The following is a 25,564-nucleotide window of genomic DNA, read 5'->3' on the forward strand; positions in this document are numbered from 1 at the left end:
CGATCACCAGAGGTGTACGGCCAGTGTAGGAGATCGCTCCCCACACCATGATGCCGGGTGTTGGCCCTGTGTGCCTCGGTCGTATGCAGTCCTGAATGTGGCGCTCACCTGCACGGCGCCAAACACGCATACGACCATCATTGGCACCAACGCAGAAGCGACTCTCATCGCTGAAGACGACACGTCTCCATTCGTCCCTCCATTCACGCCTGTCGCGACACCACTGGAGGCGGGCTGCACGATGTTGGGGCGTGAGCGGAAGACGGCCTAACGGTGTGCGGGACCGTAGCCCAGCTTCATGGAGACGGTTGCGAATGGTCCTCGCCGATACCCCAGGAGCAACAGTGCCCCTAATTTGCTGGGAAGTGGCGGTGCGGTCCCCTACGGCACTGCGTAGGATCCTACAGTCTTGGCGTGCATCCGTGCGTCGCTGCGGTCCGGTCCCAGGTCGACGGGCACGTGCACATTCCGCCGACCACTGGCGACAACATCGATGTACTGTGGAGACCTCACGCCCCACGTGTTGAGCAATTCAGCGGCACGTCCACCCGGCCTCCCGCATCCCACTATACGCCCTCGCTCAAAGTCCGTCAACTGCACATACGGTTCACGTCCACGCTGTCGCGGCATGCTACCAGTGTTAAAGACTGCGATGGAGCTCCGTATGCCACGGCAAACTGGCTGACACTGACGGCGGCGGTGCACAAATGCTGCGCAGCTAGCGCCATTCGACGGCCAACAGTGCGGTTCCTGGTGTGTCCGCCGTGCCGTGCGTGTGATCATTGCTTGTACAGCCCTCTCGCAGTGTCCGGAGCAAGTATGGTGGGTCTGACACTCCGGTGTCAATGTGTTCTTTTTTCCATTTCCAGGAGTGTAGATTTCGTGAAATCGTGTTTGATGAATTTGGAGAACGGTTTCATGTAGGGGTCATGAGAATAAGAGGGGCATCTAGACAGTAATTTTTCCTCGCTAAATACGCGAATCGAGTACGACAGTAATTCGATAATATCGACACGATATACTCTCCATCACCGCGAGATCTCGCTCCCGAGCTAATTGCACGTTGTTTGCTTCAAATTAAGGCAGGTGCGTCTTATTTCAGTCTCAGTCAAGAAACCATTCTTTCGCGTGCATTAAAAATGTGGCCTACGTAATGGACTAGCTCGTGGCAAACCCTGACGTAAATGCAGTGGCAGAGGCGAAAGCCTTGGTCCGAACCAACGTTCAGGACTGCCAAGAAAGTCGACTCCGCCAGGAGCTGCCAGATTACTCAAGATGCGTTGCACGTCTGCGAGGCATCTGTCCAGACAAGTCTGGGCAGCCTTCCAGATTACATTTGATGAATCTCGGTGGAATCTTCTAAGGTTCGTAACGCTGTGCGTCATTTAGTCTGTATCCGTGGCTGAGATGGCAAGGCTGCCGGCGACCACGTGAGATGCTGCGTTCGATCCATGGACCTACCAGCGCTTTTTTCCCCCTTCCTACGTGGGAGGGAATAGAGAATGGTCCTTGTGAGGATCTATTTCCAGGAGAGTTACCTCTGTTTCTAAATCCGAAACTAATGACGAGGAGAGCACTATGGTCGTCCAGTGAATCTCTCTCCCTCTCTCACAAACTCACTAGAATCATCACGCTACTTCCCTGCACTTATCAGAGTAGTCAAGGTACTCAGTAACAACATGAAGAAAACCTGCAGCAGATGGTACGACAATGAGACATTTCATTCCACATAGTGTGAAGACATATACTCGTAAATTATTAGAACTTAGAGTCATAGCCTGTGGGAGACTTTGAGTAATGTCTTGCGAACGACATGTTATTCTTTTACTGGCAGTTTCCGTGATGGCCCAAATTTCAGGTATGGTGGAGATTTATCAATTGCAGATAGGGAAACCCAGTCGCGAAACACGCAAGTTATAAGGGACAACGAGAATGTTCCAAAATTACTGTTGTTCAGCTGATGAATTACACAAACACAGCCTGCGCAATGTACTAATTCCACAACAGTCGTTTGAAGTGGTGTACCTCTGATTCACACAGTTGTAACAACACCGCACAAACATCTGTCGTATCCATTCGAAAAAGCTCGGCGTTGTTCGTACACTGTCAAGGCACAGAGATTTCTTGCAAGGAAATCAAGTTAGTATCCCCACACTTCTCATATACAAGTCTTTCCATAAGGTTATGTCCCTTCCCCTCTCCGAAAAACCTCTCCCTCTTCTCCCAACCAACTAAGAACAAAAATCATGCGGGGAAGGGGATCAAGACGAAGGAAACGAGCTGCTCACAAAGTAAGACCACTTCTTCTTTCCAATGGAACGTCCAACTTAGGTGAGATCCTTTCATGGAGAGGTACCATATTTGATAGATGTACGGGCTTCACCTTTGTTGGTAATCGCAATACTGTTAATACCCAGGGAAAGGGTACTGCCACCATCTGCGAAAGTTTTCAACAGGCGCATTTGGTGCAGACCCCCATTTCCGCCGCGATAAACCCTGTTTACATAGCGCTGCTCTTGTAGATGAATTAATCACGATTAAAAATATCGATCACATGGAGCGGCCAACGAGGCCTCTACCTTAATCCTGTAGGGCATACACTGAAGAGATGGAAGGCTGCACAGCAGCTGGAACTCTTACAAACTTTCGCTAAGCTGTTTCAGAATTATGAAGCAGTTCTCTGGAACGACTTCATAGAGAGCCTTTCACATCGTCACCAGACGTATAGTATAGCTGTTACTAACTGTATTGTTGTTTTCGAACTGGTTTTCCGTTTTGATACTGTTTTAAATGTATTTCTTCGAGCTAAGAACTTTACGAATTATATTCTTGATACACCGTTGTATTTAAGTGCCTTGCGATTATCTCACTTTGTGCAGTAAATCCTTCGATATCTTTTTCAGTAAGTATGCTCTTTTTATTTCTTATGATGTTTGACGCAAGAACACCAGAGGCGCGAGATGGCCAAGGGAGTCAGATTCAAGTACCCTTGTTCCCTTAACATGTTGCTCAAACACACTCACACACATTCTCACTTCGTTAGACAGGCCGAAGTAGACCTATCAGCTTCGACTTAATATTCTGTGTCCTATCGGTGGGTTCTCAACACGTCTCTCCCTGAGCAAGCGAATGTGTCAAAAATTTGTTCTAGACGTAAGCTTCTCTGAAAAGAAAATACTAAAACCAAAAGCGTACTTGATTTGCCCTATGTTAAGGAGCGGCTACTAAATGTCCTTCAAACAACAGAACAGCGACGGATAATATATGTAGTCGTATATGATCTGATATTTAGTGCCACATGGCGACGAAATCCTCTGCGCGCTGAATAAATTTCCTAGGACGTCCAAGCACGTGACAACCAAGTCCTTTCAGACAACCCACACTTCTCCCAATATTCACCGTATTAAACAAAATCTACCCTTTTCTTTCGTCACAATTAAATGTACCTAATCCATTCTGGAAACATACCCTAACACTTCCCGCCCTTTTTTTTATTGAACTCGCCGTATTCAAGAATTTTATGTCGGTTACTATTTGATTAAAAAAGTTATTTCGTTTAAGATGTGAAACAAATACATATTACACAAATTTTTAGAAAATGGAATTTGCGCCCGAAAAGCTCTGAGGCAGACAGCTGATATTTTTTACCACGTTTATATTAGGTCATTATCTTATCTATGTTTGTTACATACTAACCGATGAAGGACATAAACTAAACATTCAACATAGTTCAGAACTGGATGACAAGACACTATCAAATCACTTCCTTGTCTGGTGAGTGGCGGAGGGCACTCCGTCTACCACTGCCGTTTCCCCTTTTTCCTGTTGCAGTCACGACTGGTTCGCGGGAACAACGATTGCTGTAAGCCTTCGTCTGAGCTCTGATCTCTTTAATTTTTACTTTCACGGTCTTTCCGTGTGATATACATAAGAGGAAGCGATATACTGATTGACTCAGGCTGTAAATTGTTGTAGTTGCGCTGGAAAAGTCCCTGAGCTTCAAGCGTTAATAGAAAGCACAGAAGCTGATATCGTTATAGGTACAGAAAGCTGGCTAAAGCTTGAAATAAGTTCTGCAGAAATTTTTACGAAGTCTCAGACGGTGTTCAGGAAAGATAGATTAGGCAGAATTGGTGGTGGAGTGTTTGTGTCTGTCAGTAGTGGTTTATCTTGTAGTGAAGTCGAAGTAGATACTCCGTGCGAATTGGTATGGGTGGAGGCTATACTTAACAGCCGAATTAAGTTAATAATTGGCTCCTTCTACCGACCCCCAGACTCCGATGATACAGTTGCGGAACAGTTCAGAGAAAGTTTGCGTCTCTTAACAAGTAAATACCCCACTCATACGGTTATCGTTGGTGGGGACTTCAACCTACCCTCGGTATGTTGGCAAAAATACTTGTTCAAAACCGGTGGTAGGCAGAAAACGTCTTCCGAGATTGTCCTAAATGCTTTCCCCGAAAATTATTTCGAGCAGTTAGTCCACGAACCCACGCGAATTGTAAATTGTTGCGAAAACACACTTGACCTCTTACCCACAAACAATCCAGAGCTGATAGAGAGCATCATGACTGATACAGGGATTAGTGATCACAAGGTCGTTGTAGCTAGGCTCAATACCATTTCTTCCAAATCCATCAGAAACAAACGCAAAATAATTATTTAAAAAAGCGGATAAAGTGTCACTAGAAGCCTTCCTAAAAGACAATTTCCATTCCTTCCGAACTGACTATGCGAATGTAGACGAGATGTGGCTCAAATTCAAAGATATAGTAGCAACAGCAACTGAGATATTCATACCTCATAAATTGGTAAGAGATGGAACGGATCCTCCGTGGTACACAAAGAAGGTCCGTACACAAAAAAGGTCCGAACGCTGTTGCAGAGGCAACGGAAAAAGCATGCGAAGTTCAGAAGAACGCGAAATCCAGAAGATGGGCTAAAATTTACAGACGCGCGAAATTTGGCACGTACTTCGATGCGAGATGCCTTTAATAGGTTCCACAACGAAACATTGTCTCGAAATTTGGTAGAAAATCCGAAGAAATTCTGGTCGTATGTAAAGTACACAAGCGGCAAGACGCAGTCAATACCTTCGCTGCGCAGTGCCGATGGTACTGTTATCGACGACTGTGCCGCTAAAGCGGAGTTACTGAACGCAGTTTTCCGAAATTCCTTCACCAGGGAAGACGAATGGAATATTCCAGAATTTGAAACACGAACATCTGCTAGCATGAGTTTCTTAGAAGTAGATACCTTAGGGGTTGCGAAGCAACTCAAATCGCTTGATACGGGCAAGTCTTCAGGTCCAGATTGTATACCGATTAGGTTCCTTTCAGATTACGCTGATACTATAGCTCCCTACTTAGCACTCATATACAACCGCTCGTTCACCGATAGATCTGTACCTACAGATTGGAAAATTGCGCAGGTCGCACCAGTGTTCAAGAAGGGTAGTAGGAGTAATCCATTTAACTACAGACCTATATCATTGACGTCGGTTTGCAGTAGGGTTTTGGAGAACATACTGTATTGAAACATTATAAATCACCTCGAAGGGAACGATCTATTGACACGTAATCAGCATGGCTTCAGAAAATATCGCTCTTGTGCAACGCAGCTAGCTCTTTATTCGCACGAAGTAATGGCCGCTATCAACAGGGGATCTCAAGTTGATTCCGTAATTCTAGATTTCCGGAAAGCTTTTGACACCGTTCCTCACAAGCGACTTCTAATCAAGCTGCGGACCTATGGGGTATCGTCTCAGTTGTGCGACTGGATTCGTGATTTCCTGTCAGGAAGGTTGCAGTTTGTAGTAATAGACGGCAAATCATCGAGTAAAACTGAAGTGATATCAGGTGCTCCCCAGGGAAGCGTCCTGGGACCTCTACTGTTCCTGATCTATATAAATGACCTGGGTGACAATCTGAGCAGTTCTCTTAGATTGTTCGCAGATGATGCTGTAATTTACCGTCTAATAAGGTCATCCGAAGACCAGTATCAGTTGCAAAGCGATTTAGAAAGGATTGCTGTATGGTGTGTCAGGTGGCAGTTGACGCTAAATAACGAAAAGTGTGAGATGATCCACATGAGTTCCAAAAGAAATCCGTTGGAATTCGATTACTCGATAAATAGTACAATTCTCAAGGCTGTCAATTCAACTAAGTACCTGGGTGTTAAAATTACAAACAACTTCAGTTGGAAGGACCACATAGATAATATTGTCGGGAAGGCGAGCCAAAGGTTGCGTTTCATTGGCAGGACACTTAGAAGATGCAACAAGTCCACTAAAGAGACAGCTTACACTACACTCGTTCGTCCTCTGTTAGAATATTGCTGCGCGGTGTGGGATCCTTAGCAGGTGGGATTGACGGAGGAGATCGAAAGGGTGCAAAAAAGGGCAGCTCGTTTTGTATTATCACGTTATAGGGGAGAGAGTGTGGCAGATACGATACACGAGTTGGGATGGAAGTCATTACAGCATAGACGTTTTACGTCGCGGCGAGACCTTTTTACGAAATTTCAGTCACCAACTTTCTCTTCCGAATGCGAAAATATTTTGTTGAGCCCAACCTACATAGATAGGAATGATCATCAAAATAAAATAAGAGAAATCAGAGCTCGAACAGAAAGGTTTAGGTGTTCGTTTTTCCCGCTCGCTGTTCGGGAGTGGAATAGTAGAGAGATAGTATGATTGTGGTTCGATGAACCCTCTGCCAAGCACTTAAATGTGAATTGCAGAGTAGTCATGTAGATGTAGATGTAGATGAAGGGAAACTGGAATGAACCTGAAATTTATTACACATGCCTCTTTTGTAATCTCGTCAAAATGTTTAAAATCGATTGCAAAAATCGTACACCCTAAACTATAAATCATAAAATAATTATTGAAATAAAAATCAAGTTTTAATATACCACGTTTTAAAATGGACTAAAACGTATAAATTAATTTCTCCTACCCTATACAGATTATGACAGCTATGAAAATACTTGTAAGGTTTAAACGAAAGACGTGGGAAGCTTGCAGTACGTAATAGATGCATGGATATTTCGCCTTCTTGCCATTATCTCATGCATGCGCCCCACGTTTTCCGCTCTAAATCTTACAAGTATTTTCATAGCTATTAAAAATTAAAAGTAAATTTTCAGGTCTACTGAACGGGCTTAGGAGGAGGAGATTAGTGTTTAACGTCCCGTCGACAACGAGGTCATTAGAGACGGAGCGCAAGCTCAGGTTAGGGAAGGACGGGGAAGGAAATCGGCCGTGCCCTTTCAAAGGAACCATCCCGACATTTGCCTGAAAGGATTTACGGAAATCACGGAAAACCTAAATCAGGATGGCCGGAGACGGGATTGAACCGTCGTCCTCCCGAATGCGAGTCCAGTGTGCTAACCATTGCGCCACCTCGCTCCGTGAACGGGCTTAGGAATCTGTAGCAAACGCACTCGCGTCGGTCATGTGCTGCCATGGTCCATTAACGCCAAATTTCACCGCGCTGTTCTGACGGAGCCGGCCGCTGTGGCGGAGCGGTTCTAGGCGCTTCAGTCCGGAACCGCGCTGCTGCTACGCTCGCAGGTTCGAATCCTGCCTGGGGCATGGATAAGCGTGATGTCCTTAGGTTAGTTAGGTTTAAGTAGTTCTAAGTCTAGGGGACTGATGACCTCAGATATTAAGTCCCATAGTGTTCAGAGCCATTTGAAATTCAAAAGAAGAGAGCAGTATCGTAGGTGCAACCACATCGGATGGGTATCTGTGGGGAGGCTAGACGAACATGGTTCTTAAAGAGAGGCACGGGCAACAGTTTGGACTGTTAACAGATCTGGCCTTTAATAATATCTACATGGTCTTTATGTCCGTGGTCAAATGGTTAGCGCCGCTGCTTCTAGATCACGCTGTCCCGGGTTAGATTCCCAACCGGATCAAATTTTATCTGCCCAGAGACAGGGTGCTGTTTTATCATCAATATCATAATCATAGACGCCCAAGCCGTCAACGACTTCCATTAGGCGGTTGAACAACTCCAGATCGCGTCTGCCGGCCTATAATGCCACACGATAATTTCATTTCATGGTCTTGATATCTTGGTACAGCAAAAGGCCGACTGCAAAGTGAAACTACAGCGTCCGAGAACACGCAGTTCTGTTGTATTATTTGATATCTTCGTGGGTAAAATAGTTCCTTTACTTATCTCCGGGCGAGAACTACTCAGGAGTATGCTGTGATTAGTGTGTGTATGTGTGTGTGTGTGTGTGTGTGTGTGAGAGAGAGAGAGAGAGAGAGAGAGAGAGAGAGAGAGAGAGAGAGAGAGAGAGAGAGACAAATCTGGCATTCTCTAACCCTTACCGTGGAATGTTAGTTCCATTAATCGCGCTAGTGCATTAGAGAATGTAAAAAGAGAAATGGATACGTTGATGTTAGATACATTGTAATTAAGTGCAGTGGCAGGAGGAACATGACTTCTTGTCAGGTGTCTACATTAACACAATGGAATAGGGGTAATGCAGGAGTAGGGCTGATGAACAGAGGACAGGAATAATTTTTGACATTGTGAAGAATACACTCTCTGAAATTCTGAAATTTTCAGGAGGTAAAATTTGGCCTTCGTTCCATATGTTCAACTAGTACAGAAAGCAAAGTCCATTTGCAAGGAAGTCAAAGGACGTCAAAGGAAGGCAGTAATTGGGACATAAAAGAGTTCGTCGCCAATGGCTCACATTATTAAATCTGTACATAGAAAAGAAGAAAGGGAAACAAAGACGTCATTTTGAAAGGTAACTGAAGTTTAGAGGAAAGCAAAAACATCTTTAAATTACAATATAATTGGAAAATCTCAGGAACTTGGAAGAAAAGTTGAATGGAACAGGAAATGTACAAAAAAGGGATTGTAAGATGAACGTTAGCAAAAGTAAAAGTGTACTAATGGAGTGTAGCTACGCTAAATCAGATCGCTAGTGAGGTATTTAAATTAGGAAATGAGATATCAAAAGTAGTAGATGGGGTTTGCAAAAGGTGGTAATTCAAGATTTGCGAAGCAAAGAGGATATAAAATGCGAACTGGCAGCAGCAAGAGAAACGTTTCTGAAGAACAGAAAGTCGTTAACATTGAATATAAATGTAAATATCAGGAAGTGCTCCTGATAGTGTTGGGTGTAGCCTTGCAAGACAGTTAAAAGTGGAACAGCACAAACAAGAAAATCAAGTTTGAAATGAGGACTTAGAGAATGATGTTGAAGATTATATGGGTACTTCGGGTAACTAAGAAAGAGATACTGCCTCTAATCATATAGGGAAGAAATATACAGTACAACTTGAGAGAGAAGGGATGACTGATAGCATACAGTCAGAAACATCAAGGAATAGATAATTCCCTGATGAAGGGAAATGAGTGTGGGCGGGGCGATAGGGAGTGAAATTTACTACAGTAAGCAGGTTCAAAGCCGATGTAGAGTGCAGTAGTCAAACAGCTGAGGCTGTTGCATTGGACAGACTGGTGCGCAGAACTGTAGCAAGCCAGTCTGCGGACGACCACAATTACGAGGAGGAATCAGTAGGTAAAATATTTTGCGGAAATAAAATATTGTGAAAAATACGGGGTCTGTTCAAAAAATTCCGGGAATTTGTCCACAAAAGTTGTCTACGTTCACCTTTTACTTATTGTGCAAAGTCGCCTTCGAAACTTTCTGCTCCGCAATTGATACACCGCTACCAATGCCATTTCCACTGCCTGAAGCAGTCTTGGTACGCCTCTTGCTGGATCGCACGAAGCACCGTCTGTGAATTTTCTTTTATCTCGTCTATCTGCCTATCTCCGTCCTTTCAACGCAGTTTTCAACTTTGGAAATAAAGAAAGTCTGCAGGGGCCTGGTCTGGAGAGTACAGAGGACGAGAGAGCAAAGTGATTAGGTTTTCTGTGCAATAGTCACGAGCCAAGAGGCATGAATGTATGGGTGCGTTACCGTGATAGAAGAGTCATGAATTGCGTCTCCACATTTCAGGCCGTTTCCTTCTTACATTTTCTCGCAGGTGTCTCAACACGGCCCGATTGTACGAGGGTCGGTCAAAAAGTAATGCCTCCCATTTTTTTTTTCTACTTAAAAAATTAAGTTAAGTGAAAAATTTGAATTTGGCGCCATTCCTCAAACCTCCTTCTGCAATCCACTGCAGTAGTAACTTTCTGTGTCAACAGGTGGCAGCACAGCAGAAGTTTGTAAGATGGCCGACATCGATGTTCGTTTGAGACAGCGTTGTGTCATTGAATTCTTGAATGCAGAAGGTGAAACGCCCATACGCATTCATGAAAGACTGAAGAAGGTGTATGGTGTTGTGACAGTGGATGTCAGCACTGTTAGACGATGGGTTCGTCGTTGTAAGGAAGCTGAAGGGCAAACACCGTTGACTGACGAAAAGCGGAGCGGCAGGCCGGTGAGTGCAGTGACTTCACACAACATTCAGCAAGTTGATGACATCATTCGTGGTGACCGTCGGGTGACTGCAGATGAAGTGTGTCACATTATTTCTCTTAGTACAGGCAGTGTGATCACGATTATTAAACAATTGGGGTACTCAAAAGTTTGTGCACGGTGGGTTCCAAGAATGTTAACCGATCAGAATAAAGAGGCAAGGAAAACAATAGCCTCCCAACACTTGCAGCGCTTCCGTTTGGAGGGAGATGAGTTTCTGAAAAAAATTGTGACCGGGAACGAAACATGGGTGCATTTTTTTGAACCCGAATCAAAGAGGCAGTCAATGGAGTGGCGTCACACAAGCTCGCCGAGGAAGAAAAAATTCAAAACTGTGCGATCGGCACGGAAAGTTATGGCAACAGTTTTCTGGGATACAGAGGGTGTGATTCTGGTTGATTTTTTGGAGCAGGGATGCACAATAAATTCTGTTCACTACGTCACAACCCTCAAAAAACTTAAAGCACGTCTTCAGCGAGTTCGCCCAACAAAATCAATGGCAGATGTTCTTCTTTTGCATGACAATGCAAGACCACACACCAGTCGTCACACCTCTGACGAGATTGTCAAAATTGGATGGGAAGTTTTGCCTCATCCCCCATACAGCCCTGACCTGGCACCATCAGACTGCCATCTGTTCGGGCCACTAAAAGAAGCTCATCGTGGGATTCATTTTGAAGATGAGGAGGCCGTCAAAACATCTGTGCGTCAATGGCTTAGGAAGCAGAGCTGTGATTTTTACCGTGCTGGGATACATGCCCTTGTTCAAAGATGGACCAAAACTGTAGAGATGGGCGGAGATTACATTGAAAAATGACAAAATGATCCTCAATGTTGTGGTTTTCAACCTATGTAATTGCATTTAAATTTCCTGACAATTAAACGTAGAAAAAAAAATAGGAGGCATTACTTTTTGACTGACCCTCGTACCATCGATTAACAGTTTGTCCCTGTTATACGAATTCATGATGTACTAATCCTTCAAAGTGAAAGAAAGCTACCAGCATGGCTCTGACTTTTGACCTAACCCGGCGAGCTTGTTTTGCTCTTTGAGAACCTTTCCCGGCCCACTGCGCACACTGAACCTTGTTCTCAACATCATAACATCATAACCGTAACATCATCGAGTAAAACTGAAGTGATATCAGGTGTTCCCCAGGGAAGCGTCCTGGGACCTCAGCTGTTCCTGATCTATATAAATGACCTGGTGACAATCTGAGCAGGATGTGGGTACATCGCAGTACCCACATCCTGCGACACCTCACTTTAGTGAATACTAACCCTTATGCAGAGATGGCAGTAGACCTTTTGTGTTGGCCATAATCTGAGCAGTTCTCTTAGATTGTTCGCAGATGATGCTGTAATTTACCGTCTAGTAAGGTCATCCGAAGACCAGTATCAGTTGCAAAGCGATTTAGAAAAGATTGCTGTATGGTGTGGCAGGTGGCAGGTGACAGCTGACGCTGAATAACGAAATGTGTGAGGTGATCCACAGGAGTTATAAAAGAAATCTGTTGGAATTCGATTACTTGATAAATAGTACAACTCTCAAGGCTGTCAATTCAACTAAGTACCTGGGTGTTAAATTTACGAACAACTTCAGTTGAAAAGACCACTTAGATAATACTGTGGGGAAGGCGAGCCAAAGGTTGCGTTTCATTGGCAGGACACTTAGAAGATGCCACAAGTCCATTAAAGAGACAGCTTACACTACACTCGTTCGTCCTCTGTTAGAATATTGCTGGGCGGTGTTGGATCCTTACCAGGTGGGATTGACGGAGGACATCGAACGGGTGCAAAAAAAGGGCAGCTCGTTTTGTATTATCACGTAATAGGGGAGAGAGTGTGGCAGATATGATACGCGAGTTGGGATGGAAGTCATTAAAGCAAAGACGTTTTTCGTCGCGGCGAATCTATTTACGAAACTTCAGTCACCAACTTTCTCTTCCGAATGCGAAAATATTTCGTTGAGCCCAACCTACATAGGTAGGAATGATCATCAAAATAAACTAAGAGAAATCAGAGCTCGAACAGAAAGGTTTAGGTGTTCGTTTTTCCCGCGCGCTGTTCGCGAGTGGAATGTTAGAGAGATAGTATGATTGTGATTCGATGAACCCTCTGCCGAGCACTTAAATGTGAATTGCAGAGTAATCATGTAGATGTAGATGTAGACTCAAGTCTCAACATCAGTTATGATTCTCTCAAAGAACATCTCGTTCTTATTTGCGCGACCCAAAAGCACTTCACGGACTGTGAGGCGAACGTCTTCCTGGTCTTGACTCATGAGCCGTGGGACGAACTTGGCGGCAACACGATGCATTCCAAGGTGCTATGTCAGGCCTTCACGACACGATCCAACTGAAATGTTACGTTCTCTCAGTCAGCCTTCGATTGGCAACCACAATTTCGTTGACGTTCCTGACATGAGCGTCGTCGGTAAGCGTCGAAGAGCGTCCTGAACCAGGGTTATCTAACCTCCGTTCGGCCATTTTAAACCGTGTGAACCACCATTGCGCACAACTTAAGCACTCATCATCACTATAGGCTTCCTGCATCGTTCGGTGTGTATCCGTAAAGGTTATCTTGCTCCACGCAAAATATACTGCAGACGCGTTGCTCCTTTAAGTCTAAAATCTCTAAATTCACGAACTGTGCAACAACGTTCTACCCAACACAGCACTGAAAAATAACAGACATACAATGGAAGTTTCGGCAGCCACACTTTCAACACAGGCATTGTGCAGGGATGCCAACCGCATTTCGCTTCAACACACCACTGACGCGAAATTACGAATGTTCCGGAATTCTTTGAACACACCTCGTACACGAAGTTTGAATTCCGAGTGTAAAAAAAAATTTAAAAAATGGAGAGTAGAAGAAGAAGAAGTTGATGTGTGCATGAGAAATAAAGGCTGGAACTTACATGTGGTAGATTCCACATGTAGAACAGTCTGATATTCGGGGAAGGGTACCGATCATAGCCTTATTAAAGAAGTCACGTCTTGATAAGTTTCAAGAATCCGCGGGAAAGCTAGATCTAGACGGCTTGACTGAGACATAACTCCACATCTCACGAGTTCAGCTTTTCTAAAGCTACGCTGTTGCTATGAGAACATGATAGGAATACACGGTAAACCAGAACTAACTATCAGAGGATGTTCAGGAATACCTTGTGAGTATTTTGGTATAAGAGACCCATGGTATGCGGCGGCTCGTTACAGTGTTATTGCATTTCGTTTGGTTTCTATACCAAGTGGCTTAGTACTTCTATTGCTCTTGAAACAGTGCACAACAGTGCAAATGTCGACGATATGTTCATTTTCTTGTTTGGAAACAAAGTTGTTGGATTCCCTCAGGTGCTTGCTGTAACAACAGTAACGCCCACTTCGGTTCGTTTTTCCGGCAGTGTTAGTTGTACGTTAACAGTGATACACACAAGTGGGTTCTCTACATGCAGTGGAACAACGGCACAAGGAGCCATGCTGGCGGCAACCTCAATACAGTACTTATGCATCTGCACATATGCGCCTACGAGAAACAACATGCTTTCGTGTTAGAATGATAGCATTGTACAGACATTTTCATTGGATGGAGGTATTTTCACGGAAACAAAGGTGACTGGGGTAACAAACCGAATAAATCGTAAATACATTAGTACTCAGTAACGATACGCTGTGGATAGTGCGTCCGTTGTAACAAAATATTCTGAAGGTAACCCTGAAAGGCCTCTAAGTTTGTCGGTGGAATTCTGGTTCACCCTGTATTTACTGAAACTGAAGTACATTACATATACTTTTAATGTAACAACCCGCTATGCGCCTTTATTTTAAACCTTAGTGAATGCTCAACCTCAAGATAATAGAAAGCATTTTGCTGGACTGCCGTACCTTGAAACAGAAGCACTGTGTTCTACGTACCTCTGCGGACCGTCAACGACGCAGTATCAAAGTGCAGAACGAGCCTTGGTGCTTCTCGGTCTTATCCTCCCGTGAATGAGGCGAGTAACCAGTGTTCGCGCAGTTCTCCTAAATATTTTTTTTCCGACCGGAAATCTCGTTGTCAGCATTCTCAGAAACCGTAGCGACTGTGGACAGAAGTTGTGAACGACGTTATTAGCTTTTATTCTTAACGCTCTGTTCGCTAACACTGCGTTCGGGCTCACTGCGAGAGCAACTTGTATTTAACAGTACCAATTTAAGACTGCTTCTTTTTTTCCTTCAAGTAATTTTCGCAGCAGCACCAGTTCAATATGAACATTAAACAGACATTTATTTAGTTATACTGATATCGATACTCTGGCGCGTTGAGTAACTGATCGCAAATATTTTTTTTAAACACACACACACACATATATATATATATATATATATATATATATATATATATGTATACTCTCCTTCCGTATGAGGATGCATACGATCTGAATGAAATCATGACACTTGCAGCTGGACAATAAGCCAGCGATAGTTTAGTTAACAAGGGTCTGCGTCATGTAAATTGTACTCATGTGTTTTGTACTGCTTGATGCCTGAAAGTGAGCACCAGTGACTTGAAAAGCATTGCAAATAGATCAGTTACAAAAGTAATAATCCATAAACAATGGGAGTAGTTGCGGTATAAAGACATAAGTTTTGAATCTGCGTTATGCAATATGAAAGAGGATGCGTGTCTCTACAGTGCAGCACCTGCTACTCACACACATACTGAAGTACGGTACTCTGGACACGTGAGTCATATTAGGATTAGGACGACATTGTGTCAGGTGATTAATCGTCCTGATTTCCTGGCACCCAACTGTTACAAGGAAAGACGCTCTTACGATTACCTTTCGTTGTTAACAGTTGTTAACAGTTATCAGTACACCAGTTCATTCCTGAAATCATGCATCGGCACGTTTAACTTAGTTCCCCGAGAATCACTCCCACTGAGTAGGAACAAAATCTATATTTTAGACCGCGTGTATCGATGCTGTATCTAGTTTGCTTTATTAATCCACGAAAGAAACTTATACATAAGGTTTCCATACTTTGAAGGAAGTCGAGTGAACATTCCTTAGATTAGTTTTACATTTTGTTAAAATATATTAAATAATATAAATTGCTGTAAATTTTCCTCAGAAGAAAAATTCAGTGAATACAAGGTAGGAGGTTCATGAAAATACCGAAGTGAAGTTCGTCAGCAAATGGATTTATTCCTACCAATGAGAAAGCAGAAGCAAACTTTTGGTGGAAATAGGTACCAAGCAATACTTGTGACAAATAGGACAGTTGTACAATCTTCGGGTACTGACTATACGAGGATGGTGCAATGGTTGGGTACGTGGAGTAAAATTCCGTGGCATGGGGTACAGATACAGTCAGGCCATCGAAAACATAGTTTCCCGATAAATCTATTACGGGAAATTTCAAGTTTCCCCCGGTAAATCTATTAGGCCGAATTTCTGGACGTTTCCCTTGAAAAGGACATGGCTGATATCTTTACAAATCCTTGTTAAATTAGGACTCGTGCCCCGTTATAATCATATAATCCAATCTGTTGCAATATAAGTTAAGAAATTTTCGAGAAATTAATTCAAGAGCTGCATTACAATCAGAACCTTTACTAATTGCATTGTAGTTAGCAAATTCTTTTATGTTTTATGATAGATACATGACTCTCTTTAATAGTCAATTTAGCAATTCGTAGCGGAATTCCATAGATTTGTGTTCAAGTAGATATAAAGCACCTGTGTCCAATATTAATGGTCTATACATCTTTTAATGCATGACCTTAATTTGTATAACAAGTGAAACTGTTACTCAGTGTCCCGTGATAAGGACGCGAATGCACGTCTACGAGCCGAAAATATAGAATTTTGAGTTTCTCAAAAATGGTTCTCGTTCTGATCCCTATTGCTGCCGTCACGAGTCAAAATGGAACCAAAAACGAGGTGGTATTCTAGGTTGTGCTTTACGAGTTCTCGGGGTTGGTCCTCGAGAACGTACGACAGCACGATTAGATGGGAGTCTTGAGTTCCCAACTGCTGAGTACCAGCACACGACGGCTGACATGGGGGCCGATCACACGTCACACGACGGTAACATGCGAATTTCTGCAACTAAACCATTGACTGCTAATATGGAAACTATTTGAGAACCCGTTCCAATCAGTACCCTGAATTTTCTGGCTCTCACAAATCATCCAGGGGAATTTAGGGTGGTTTCTTTAGAGAGGGCCGTTACTGGTGACTCCGGTAGGTCAAACACCTTTCGGGGACAAAGAATTTAAATGAGCAGCCATTATCACAGTAAGCCTGATTAGACATTCGTAGCCCGTGAGACTAGGCAGATAATACGGCCCTGCTGTTACGAACACATTAGCCTTGATTGCAAAAGTGGGCCACAAATTGCAACGTGTACTACATACTTTCCTACGTTACTGTACGCTGCAGAAGATGGCGGATTTTTGTTATGGGGGGTGAGCTACCGCATGTTGGCAGAGCAACTTGGAAAGTGTGAACGTCTCTAAGTCGATCAATCCGTAAATCTACGCAGAAATCTGCACGAATTAACATCATTCTGAAATCAATAAATAGTCGCACTCTCTAAACTAAGGATGTTATATGTTTAAATACAGTTCTCATGTATAGCTGGCTATAGTTGAAAATAACATCCATCGTAAACACATGCTCGTAATTACCAAGAAGATACGCTTGTATTCCGAAGAATGAATGATTTATAAAATGATTACAATTTTTTTATTTGCGGAAGCATGCTCCTTTTCTGGAGTAACACAAAGCAGGTAAGAGTACTTTCGGCAAAGTGACGTTTTTAAATGTACGGTATTAGCCGGAAGGTGAGGGGTCGAAGGGGGGGGGGGGGAAGGGGAGGGGGGAAGGGACAGCGGCTCCGTCACTAAGGCGTACAAGTATTATGAATTGTCACTTGCGTGAAAATATCTTAAGTCGCCGGAAATTTACGGTGAATCACACAGAAGACTATTTAATCCTTCTATAACAGTTGTGATAAAGAGCTTACGTCAGCTCTTCAATCTTTCGCCCTTAACGATGCTTTGAGGAGCCACGTAATGTTGAAACAGTATGGTTGAACTACCAATGCAGCCATCGCTCACCATGAGAGAAGACAGTACAATTTTCCCAAGTGTCAACGCTATGTTGGCAGGGAAGCGTAACATCCACAAAGGTGTTAAACGCCCACAGTGTATTTAGTGAAGTCACGGCACTGTTGGATTACGGTATCAAAACGATAAGGATAAGAATCACGTTTTGACAAGGTTACAGAGAAATGAGATTAAAGAAATGTTTCTTAGAATCATGAGAAAAGCTGAAAGAAGAACTTTCAACCGAGTTCCACTACCACGTCAGACGACTGGATATGCCAGCGGACAAACGGCTGATGTACAAAAGATAGTCTTGACCGTTCATTGCAACTTGTGGGCAGGCATAGCCCTGGTGCAATACGGATCGAGGAATGAGGTGGAGAAGAGTTTCCTCGTATGGGCTTACTTTTTAGCAAGTGTAACCTAACCATCCGGGAAAAGGTTTGTTGAGTCCAGAAGTGGCTAAATGGAAAGTTCACGAACAGGTAGAGAAATGGAATTAATATTAATGCATCTGTGCTTTCTTTACGCTGGTGCACATCGCACATTATTTAGTAGCAAGTTTGCCCGACGAGACAGTTTTTTTTACAGATATATTTTTACTGTAAGCATGTTCAAGCAGATGAAATGAAATACCACATTGTTACAAAACTTTAATTTGGACGGTTTATTGCGAAATTTAATTCAAAAAAGTTAATAACGATTTCAAGGAGTCGACCTTTCTCTTTCAACACTTCAGAGATGAGCGGAGTCAACAGCTTACAAATAATCGGCTCAAATGTTTTTCTTTTGAAGAAATGATTGTGAAAACTGAAACCACAGACAAAAAAAAATGTAATATGCGTGTCTAGGGTACTGGTTGTGTGTTCATGGGCACCGTGCTTCGAGTTAATTCATCCCAGTTCGGAATTTTGTGTATCACAGTTCGATGAATATGTCCCAACACTACATTACTTGTTATGGTTAAGGGGATGTCAGAGATCCTAGGTACTGGGTTCAGTGATCGACAGGTCCTAAGATAATTCCTGTCGCCACTTTTTTCACCACTGACAGTTATGTGTGAATGTGGAAAATGTTAAGTTCACCATGGTTCAGAGTAACAATTAAATGTCTCCCAATAACCAACTGTTTAAGACAGCTGAGAGAGGCTGGAAAAGGAAAGCGCATTGATCTCCAATAGGGCCATATCTAGTAAAGGTTTGCTGCGTTCAAATCAATCTTCTATCGAAGACAGCTAAACTTCAATATAATATTCTTATTTTGCCTTCTACTTCTACTACTTGTTTTCCATAGCGTTTTTATCATCTACTACGCGGCCGGCTTTTATGTCAAATTTTATGACCGGATTCCCTTCTTGAAGCCACAGTTGTCAAGGTAACCTAAGGGAGTGAAGTCGAGTGCGTCATTTCCCTGAATCTTGTAAATTTTGTTCTGTTTGCGTATAGTTTTCTCAGAGGTGCAAGTTGGGAGACATGTCCAGCACTTGTCTGAACGAGGGAAAGAGAGCGCCTAAAAATCGCAAGGAGACTGGTCGGCGTACCAGTCCAGGTTGTTAATCCGTCGCGCCGATTCAATCCGAATCTCGCAAGCTAATGCTTCATGTATGACAGCAGATCCTGAACTTTACGAGAATACATAAAAATATTAAGCAAAGTAAAAAGTTGAAATAGTTAAACAAGTTAAAATTAAAACAAACGTGAAACTGAACTCTTAAATTCTATCATATAAATATTCCTTATTTTTACTAAAACGGGGTTAGGAAAGGAAAGAATGTGAAGGTGAAACGTATAAATCTTGTGTGCGCCTTTTGGATTATGTGTGCTATACGCACAGTTATAACTTCTGTTTGATATACGTATTACTCTTTACGGATACAATGTAAAAACTGTGTCTCGACGTCTCAGGTTAGACGTCCCACACACACTGACGTACCCTTTAAATCAGAAGGGTCGACTCCTTGAAACCGTTATTAACTTTGGTTAAATTAAAATTTGCAATAAACCGTCTAAATTAAAGTTTCGTAACAATGTGGTATTTCATTTTATCTACTTGTGTGTGTGTGTGTGTGTGTGTGTGTGTGTGTGTGTGTGTGTGTGTGACAGAGATACAAGTCACAGTTTCACTAGAGTTGACGTTGCCGAGGGCTAAGAGATCGCTCATGTGAGCTTGAGTTGACGTTGCCGAGGGCTAAGAGATCGCTCATGTGAGCCTGCAGCATCAGAGGACACACTACGGGTCGTAGGGCTGAGAGGGCAGTGTGGGACATATTTCGATTCACCTGCTGGGTTTTGTCCGGCTTGTGGGGATAACCTACGGCAGGATAGCTCCCAGCTTCACGTGAACTCGTAAACCTCTCTGCCCGCACTGTCAGTACTACGTTAAGGCGATGACCCACTGAGAGGTATCTCCGAAGTACGAACATGGAAAGTGTCAATGATCTAATTGTGAACAACTACTTTACTGAATTAGAGGTTTCAGTCATTGAAGGCCTCTTTTTAACTTTTTCCGTTGATGTCTGCACATATTACACATGAATATTTTAGCTTCATCTGCTGCTTTGCATCAGCCCATTTGCTTGAACTGTGCTCGCTATTGTGACAGTTTTAGTGAACTTTTTTTAATAACATTCACTCCGTTCAGTGGTTTTGTCGCTTTAATAGTATGTGGTGGTATAACATGTATTGTTACTATATTTTTCAGTGTATATCTTAGAATTTTTTACAGTCGCCGGCCGGTGTGACCGAGCGGTTCTACGCGCTTCAGTCTGGAACCGCGCAACCGCTAAGGTCACAGGTTCGAATCCTGCCTCGGGCCTGACTGTGTATGATGTCCTTAGGTTAGTTAGGTTTAAGTAGTTCTAAGTTCTAGGGGACTGATGACCTCAGATGTTGAGTCCCATAGTGCTTAGTGCCATTTGAACCACTTTTTTATTTTTTTACTTTTTACAGACAACTGTAAGTGGCACAAGTATAATCTAAATCAGCTTCGAGAGCACCTTGTAACGAAAGTTCAGTATCTCTACGCCGCTATAACAAGAGAATCTCTGCCAATCTTCTCTTAAACACAGGCCATGTAATGACTTGCATGAGCGCTTATCTTTGAAACCAGTAGCTATTTATGAGCATTGTCTTCGGAAAAAGGACGCCATTAGAGGTATGGAGGGAAACCGAAGAGTCCTTTTCTTGTTAGGCTCATTACAAGTTTCGCCTCCAACTATTTTAACTGTCCTATGCAGCGCTCATAAAGGGCTTGGTCAAGGAAAATATTAATGAATTTTTATAGTAGCTAATAATCTTATCTTAACTATTTTATTATGCGTGATGTGATAATACCATGATAGTTACTTAATGGTGCGAGCGACCAAATGGACCAGTCCACCCCCCGCTGTCGATTCTTTTCGTGAGTTACGTTTCTGGAAGTGCATCTAGTTGAGCAGGCTGCGCTGAAGCATCCTTGGAATATCTACCTAAAGTCGTGAACGAAACCAACGGGCTAGATAATAGGAGCGACACACAGTGCCTATTAGCGAGGATGCGACACATGGGTCTGTCCAAACATGTGTCTGAAGAAGACCGCACGTGAACGTCTGATAGTTATTTACTGCCTCACACTTCCCTCAACCATCATTCAGCTAACGTACTGACGCGGTTTCCCGCAGACTTGTCAACTTCGATTGGCAGTGTTGCGCGAATTATGTCATGATGTGACGGGTAAAGTTAGTCATAGGAGGAAGATTTGCTAACGACAATCACTGAAAGGTATAATGAAATCCATCAGCTATTCGCTAGAAACACAAGAATTGGCGCGAGGGAAAGAAATCGGTCAATGAATTGTGAACAGTTGCTTCTCATGGATTTATTGACATCTTCGAATGTGATTAAAACACTTGAATGCAAACGTTAAAAATCCACTGAAATGAAGGTGCTAATGCAGGTTTACATCAATCTTGAAAAGTGTAGAATAATGTAAAAAATAATCTATCATAAGTACGAAGGATCGTGATTATAAAGACTGAAATATCAAAAGAATCATTGCAGACTTTAAATTTATGCTACCTACGCTACACGCTACAGGCCTCTTAACAGATCATCTTATACATGGCGGAAAAAAACAGACTACAGTGCCCAATTAAAGCAGAAAACCACCAACAACACTTACTTAAATAAACCATTATACTTCGTATTCTTTTTCATTTAATTTTTTTGTTCTATAATTCTTCTTACTTGTATTTTCTTGTAAGTTCAGTCTTTCCTTTCACTAAAATTTTAGTTTTCATGTTTCTGTGTACTGTAATGAAGTGTATACATTATTATTACAGTTCCGATTCAATAGGACACTTTTAATTTAATACTCATATGTTCCAACAATGTCATTAGGTTACCATAATGCTATATGGGAAATAAAAGTTATTTGCGTTTCCATTGTCCTCAAAATTGGAATTTTCGCGTACTAAGAGGTAGGAACAACAGACCATGAGCTGCTACTTTTCAATATAATGACTATTTGTATGCCCTCAGTTTTTATTTTTGTCTCTTTTAAATATCACACTGTAGTAAGCATATGCTAAATATAGGTGTGTGAAGATTATTTTTAACATGTTTAAAAAGCCCTACTTAAGGCATTTCCGACTTATGTCCTGCATATGCTACGACATAAGAACACGCACTTTGTTAAGTATTTCGTTTTCAAAGTCTATTTTTCTTGCACACTGCGTCTAAGAAGATGAAAACCAGTTTGTAACCAACAAGTGCCAGTGAATAAATTGTGTGTTTTTCAGCTCATGAACATTACGACTTCCCTTTTAAGAAACAATTATCCAATTTATAAACGGCTGAAAATTTTGTCCAATAAATTGTCATTTCCTCTATATCTACAAGAATCGCACAGGCAGTTCTGGTTCCTAATTGTTTACTGCAGCATCTCACCTGAGGTATCACAGATTCTGCCTTCAGTTCATTGTTTTACCTCGTCTAGTGTCCTCGTTTAAGAAACGAATTTTCGCTAGTGCCGGGAAACAGTTAATTCACGCACTAACAAGCCATAAAAGAAATCGATTTTTGAGGTTACTGAATGACCATGTCGGCAATAGCTTACAGTCTCAGATCCCCAGCGCCGCCATGGTTCAAATGGCTCTGAGCACTACGGGACTTGACATCTGAGATCATCAGTCCCCTAGAACTTAGAACTACTTAAACCTAACTAACCTTAGGACATCACACACATCCATGCCCGAGGCAGAATTCGAACCTGCGACCGTAGCGGTCGTGCGGTTCCAGACTGAAGCGCCTAGAACCGCTCGGTCACAAAGGCCGGCAGCTCCGTCATCCACACACGGTTGTCACTAGGTTATTTCAAAAGTATTTTCAGGAAGAGGTACCCCATAGCTCTTGTGTAAGAAATCTTATTACCTTCTTAAGCTGCTGGCAAAATACTTTATTTACACAACAGGTTTAAGTCGTTGGAATTACACTCCTCGAAATTGAAATAAGAACACCGTGAATTCATTGTCCCAGGAAGGGGAAACTTTATTGACACATTCCTGGGGTCAGATACATCACATGATCACATTGACAGAACCACAGGCACATAGACACAGGCAACAGAGCATGCACAATGTCGGCACTAGTACAGTGTATATCCACCTTTCGCAGCAATGCAGGCTGCTATTCTCCCATGGAGACGATCGTAGAGATGCTGGATGTAGTCCTGTGGAACGGCTTGCCATGCCATTTCCACCTGGCGCCTCAGTTGGACCAGCGTTCGTGCTGGACGTGCAGACCGCGTGAGACGGCGCTTCATCCATGCTCAATGGGGGACAGATCCGGAGATCTTGCTGGTCAGGGTAGTTGACTTACACCTTCTAGAGCACGTTGGGTGGCACGGGATACATGCGGACGTGCATTGTCCTGTTGGAACAGCAAGTTCCCTTGCCGGTCTATTAATGGTAGAACGATGGGTTCGATGACGGTTTGGATGTACCGTGCACTATTCAGTGTCCCCTCGACGATCACCAGAGGTGTACGGCCAGTGTAGGAGATCGCTCCCCACACCATGATGCCGGGTGTTGGCCCTGTGTGCCTCGGTCGTATGCAGTCCTGAATGTGGCGCTCACCTGCACGGCGCCAAACACGCATACGACCATCATTGGCACCAAGGCAGAAGCGACTCTCATCGCTGAAGACGACACGTCACCATTCGTCCCTCCATTCGCGCCTGTCGCGACACCACTGGAAGCTGGCTGTACGATGTTGGGGCGTGAGCGGAAGACGGCCAAACGGTGCCCAGCTTCATGGAGACGGTTGCGAATGGTCCTCGCCGATACTCCAGGAGCAACAGTGTCCCTAATTTACTGGGAAGTGGCGGTGCGGTCCCCTACGGCACTGCGTAGGATCCTACGGTCTTGGCGTGCATGCGTGCGTCGCTGCGGTCCGGTCCCAGGTCGACGGGCACATGCACCTTCCGCCGACCACTGGCGGCAACATCGATGTACTGTGGAGACCTCACGCCCCACGTGTTGAGCAATTCGGCGGTACGTCCACCCGGCCTCCCGCATGCCCACTATACGCCCTCGCTCAAAGTCCGTCAACTGCACATACGGTTCACGTCCACGCTGTCGCGGCATGCTACCAGTGTTAAAGACTGCGATGGAGCTCCGTATGCCACGGCAAACTGGCTGACACTGACGGCGGCGGTGCACAAATGCTGCGCAGCTAGCGCCATTCGACGGCCAACACCGCGGTTCCTGGTGTGTCCGCTGTGCCGTGCGTGTGATCATTGCTTGTACAGCCCTCTCGCAGTGTCCGGAGCAAGTATGGTGGGTCTGACACACCGGTGTCAATGTGTTCTTTTTTCCATTTCCAGGAGTGTATTCGCCCATGAAACTGAGCGTGTTCCATCTAAGTGTACAACGTATGTTTCTATACGGCTTGTCTCGTCAAACAACCTACGATGGAGATACCAGGTCTGTTCAAAAAAAATTCTGGAACATGCTTAAATTCGCGCCAGTGGTGTGTTGGAGCGAAATGCGGTTGGAATCTCTGCAGAAGCTTGTGTTAAATGTGTAACTGTTGTACGTGCTGTATTGAGTAGAACGTTGTGTCACACAGTTTGCGAATTTCGAGATGGCAGAGTTCGAACAGTAACGCGTTTGTAGTAAACTTTGCGTGAAACTTAAAAAACCTTTACAGAGAGACGCCAAATGATGCAGCAAGGTTGGCCTGTGTGGCGGAGCGGTTCTAGGTGCTTCAGTCTGGAACCACGCGACCGATACGGTCGCAGGTTCGAATCCTGCCTCGGGTTTGGATGTGTGTGATGTTCCTAGGTTAGTTAGGTTCAAGTAGTTCTAAGTTCTAGGGGACTGATAACTACAGCAGTTGAGTCCCATAGTGCTCAGAGCCATTTTTTTTTTTTTAAATGGCCCCTCGACGTCTACCCACGACACCCAAGTCATCAACGAAATTATGCGTGCCGTTGAAGACTGGCTGTCCGGGAGATTTCAGAAGAATATAACATTTCAGTTGGATCACGTCATGAAATCGTGTCGCAGCTTTTTGGAATGCATCGTGTTGGCGCCAAGTTCGTCCCACGGCTCGTAAGTCAAGACCAAAAAGATCTTCGCCTCGCAATGTGTTAGTTTTTGGATCGCGCCGATGAGAGCGAGATGTTCCTTAAGAGAATTATAACTGGTGATGACACGTGGGTCTACGGTTACGATGTTGAGACCAAGGTTCAGTCTTCACAATGGGTCGGGAAAGGTTCTCCAAGAGAAAAAAAAGGTCGTCAGGTCAAGTCAAATGTCAAAGTCATGCTGGTAGCTTTCTTTGACTTTGAAGGATTAGTTCACCATGAATTCGCACCACAGGAACAAACTGTTAAACGAAGATACTATCGGGACGTTTTGTGACGCCTGCAACAAAATGTGGGAAGGGAACGGTCTGAAATGTGCAGAGACAACTCATGACTCTTGCATCACGGAAACGCACCCGCATATTCAAGCTTGTTGGTG

The 25,564-nt window shown here is 43.6% G+C and overlaps 1 protein-coding gene across 3 annotated transcripts in view; it reads right to left on the minus strand.

Annotated features, from left to right (window-relative positions):
* Nucleotides 1–25,564, minus strand: part of LOC126283941 (putative fatty acyl-CoA reductase CG5065) — a 464,455-nt gene that overhangs the window by 195,152 nt on the left and 243,739 nt on the right. Inside the window, exon 3 of one of the 3 annotated variants that reach the window (XM_049982332.1) lies at nucleotides 14,379–14,545. The exons of the other annotated variants lie outside the window; for them this stretch is intronic. The gene's annotated coding sequence lies outside the window, so the exon portion shown is untranslated. The remainder of the gene's footprint in view (nucleotides 1–14,378; nucleotides 14,546–25,564) is intronic. 3 annotated transcript variants of the gene reach the window in all.

Source organism: Schistocerca gregaria, chromosome 8, assembly GCF_023897955.1.
Source record: "Schistocerca gregaria isolate iqSchGreg1 chromosome 8, iqSchGreg1.2, whole genome shotgun sequence".
Taxonomy (NCBI): domain Eukaryota; kingdom Metazoa; phylum Arthropoda; class Insecta; order Orthoptera; family Acrididae; genus Schistocerca; species Schistocerca gregaria.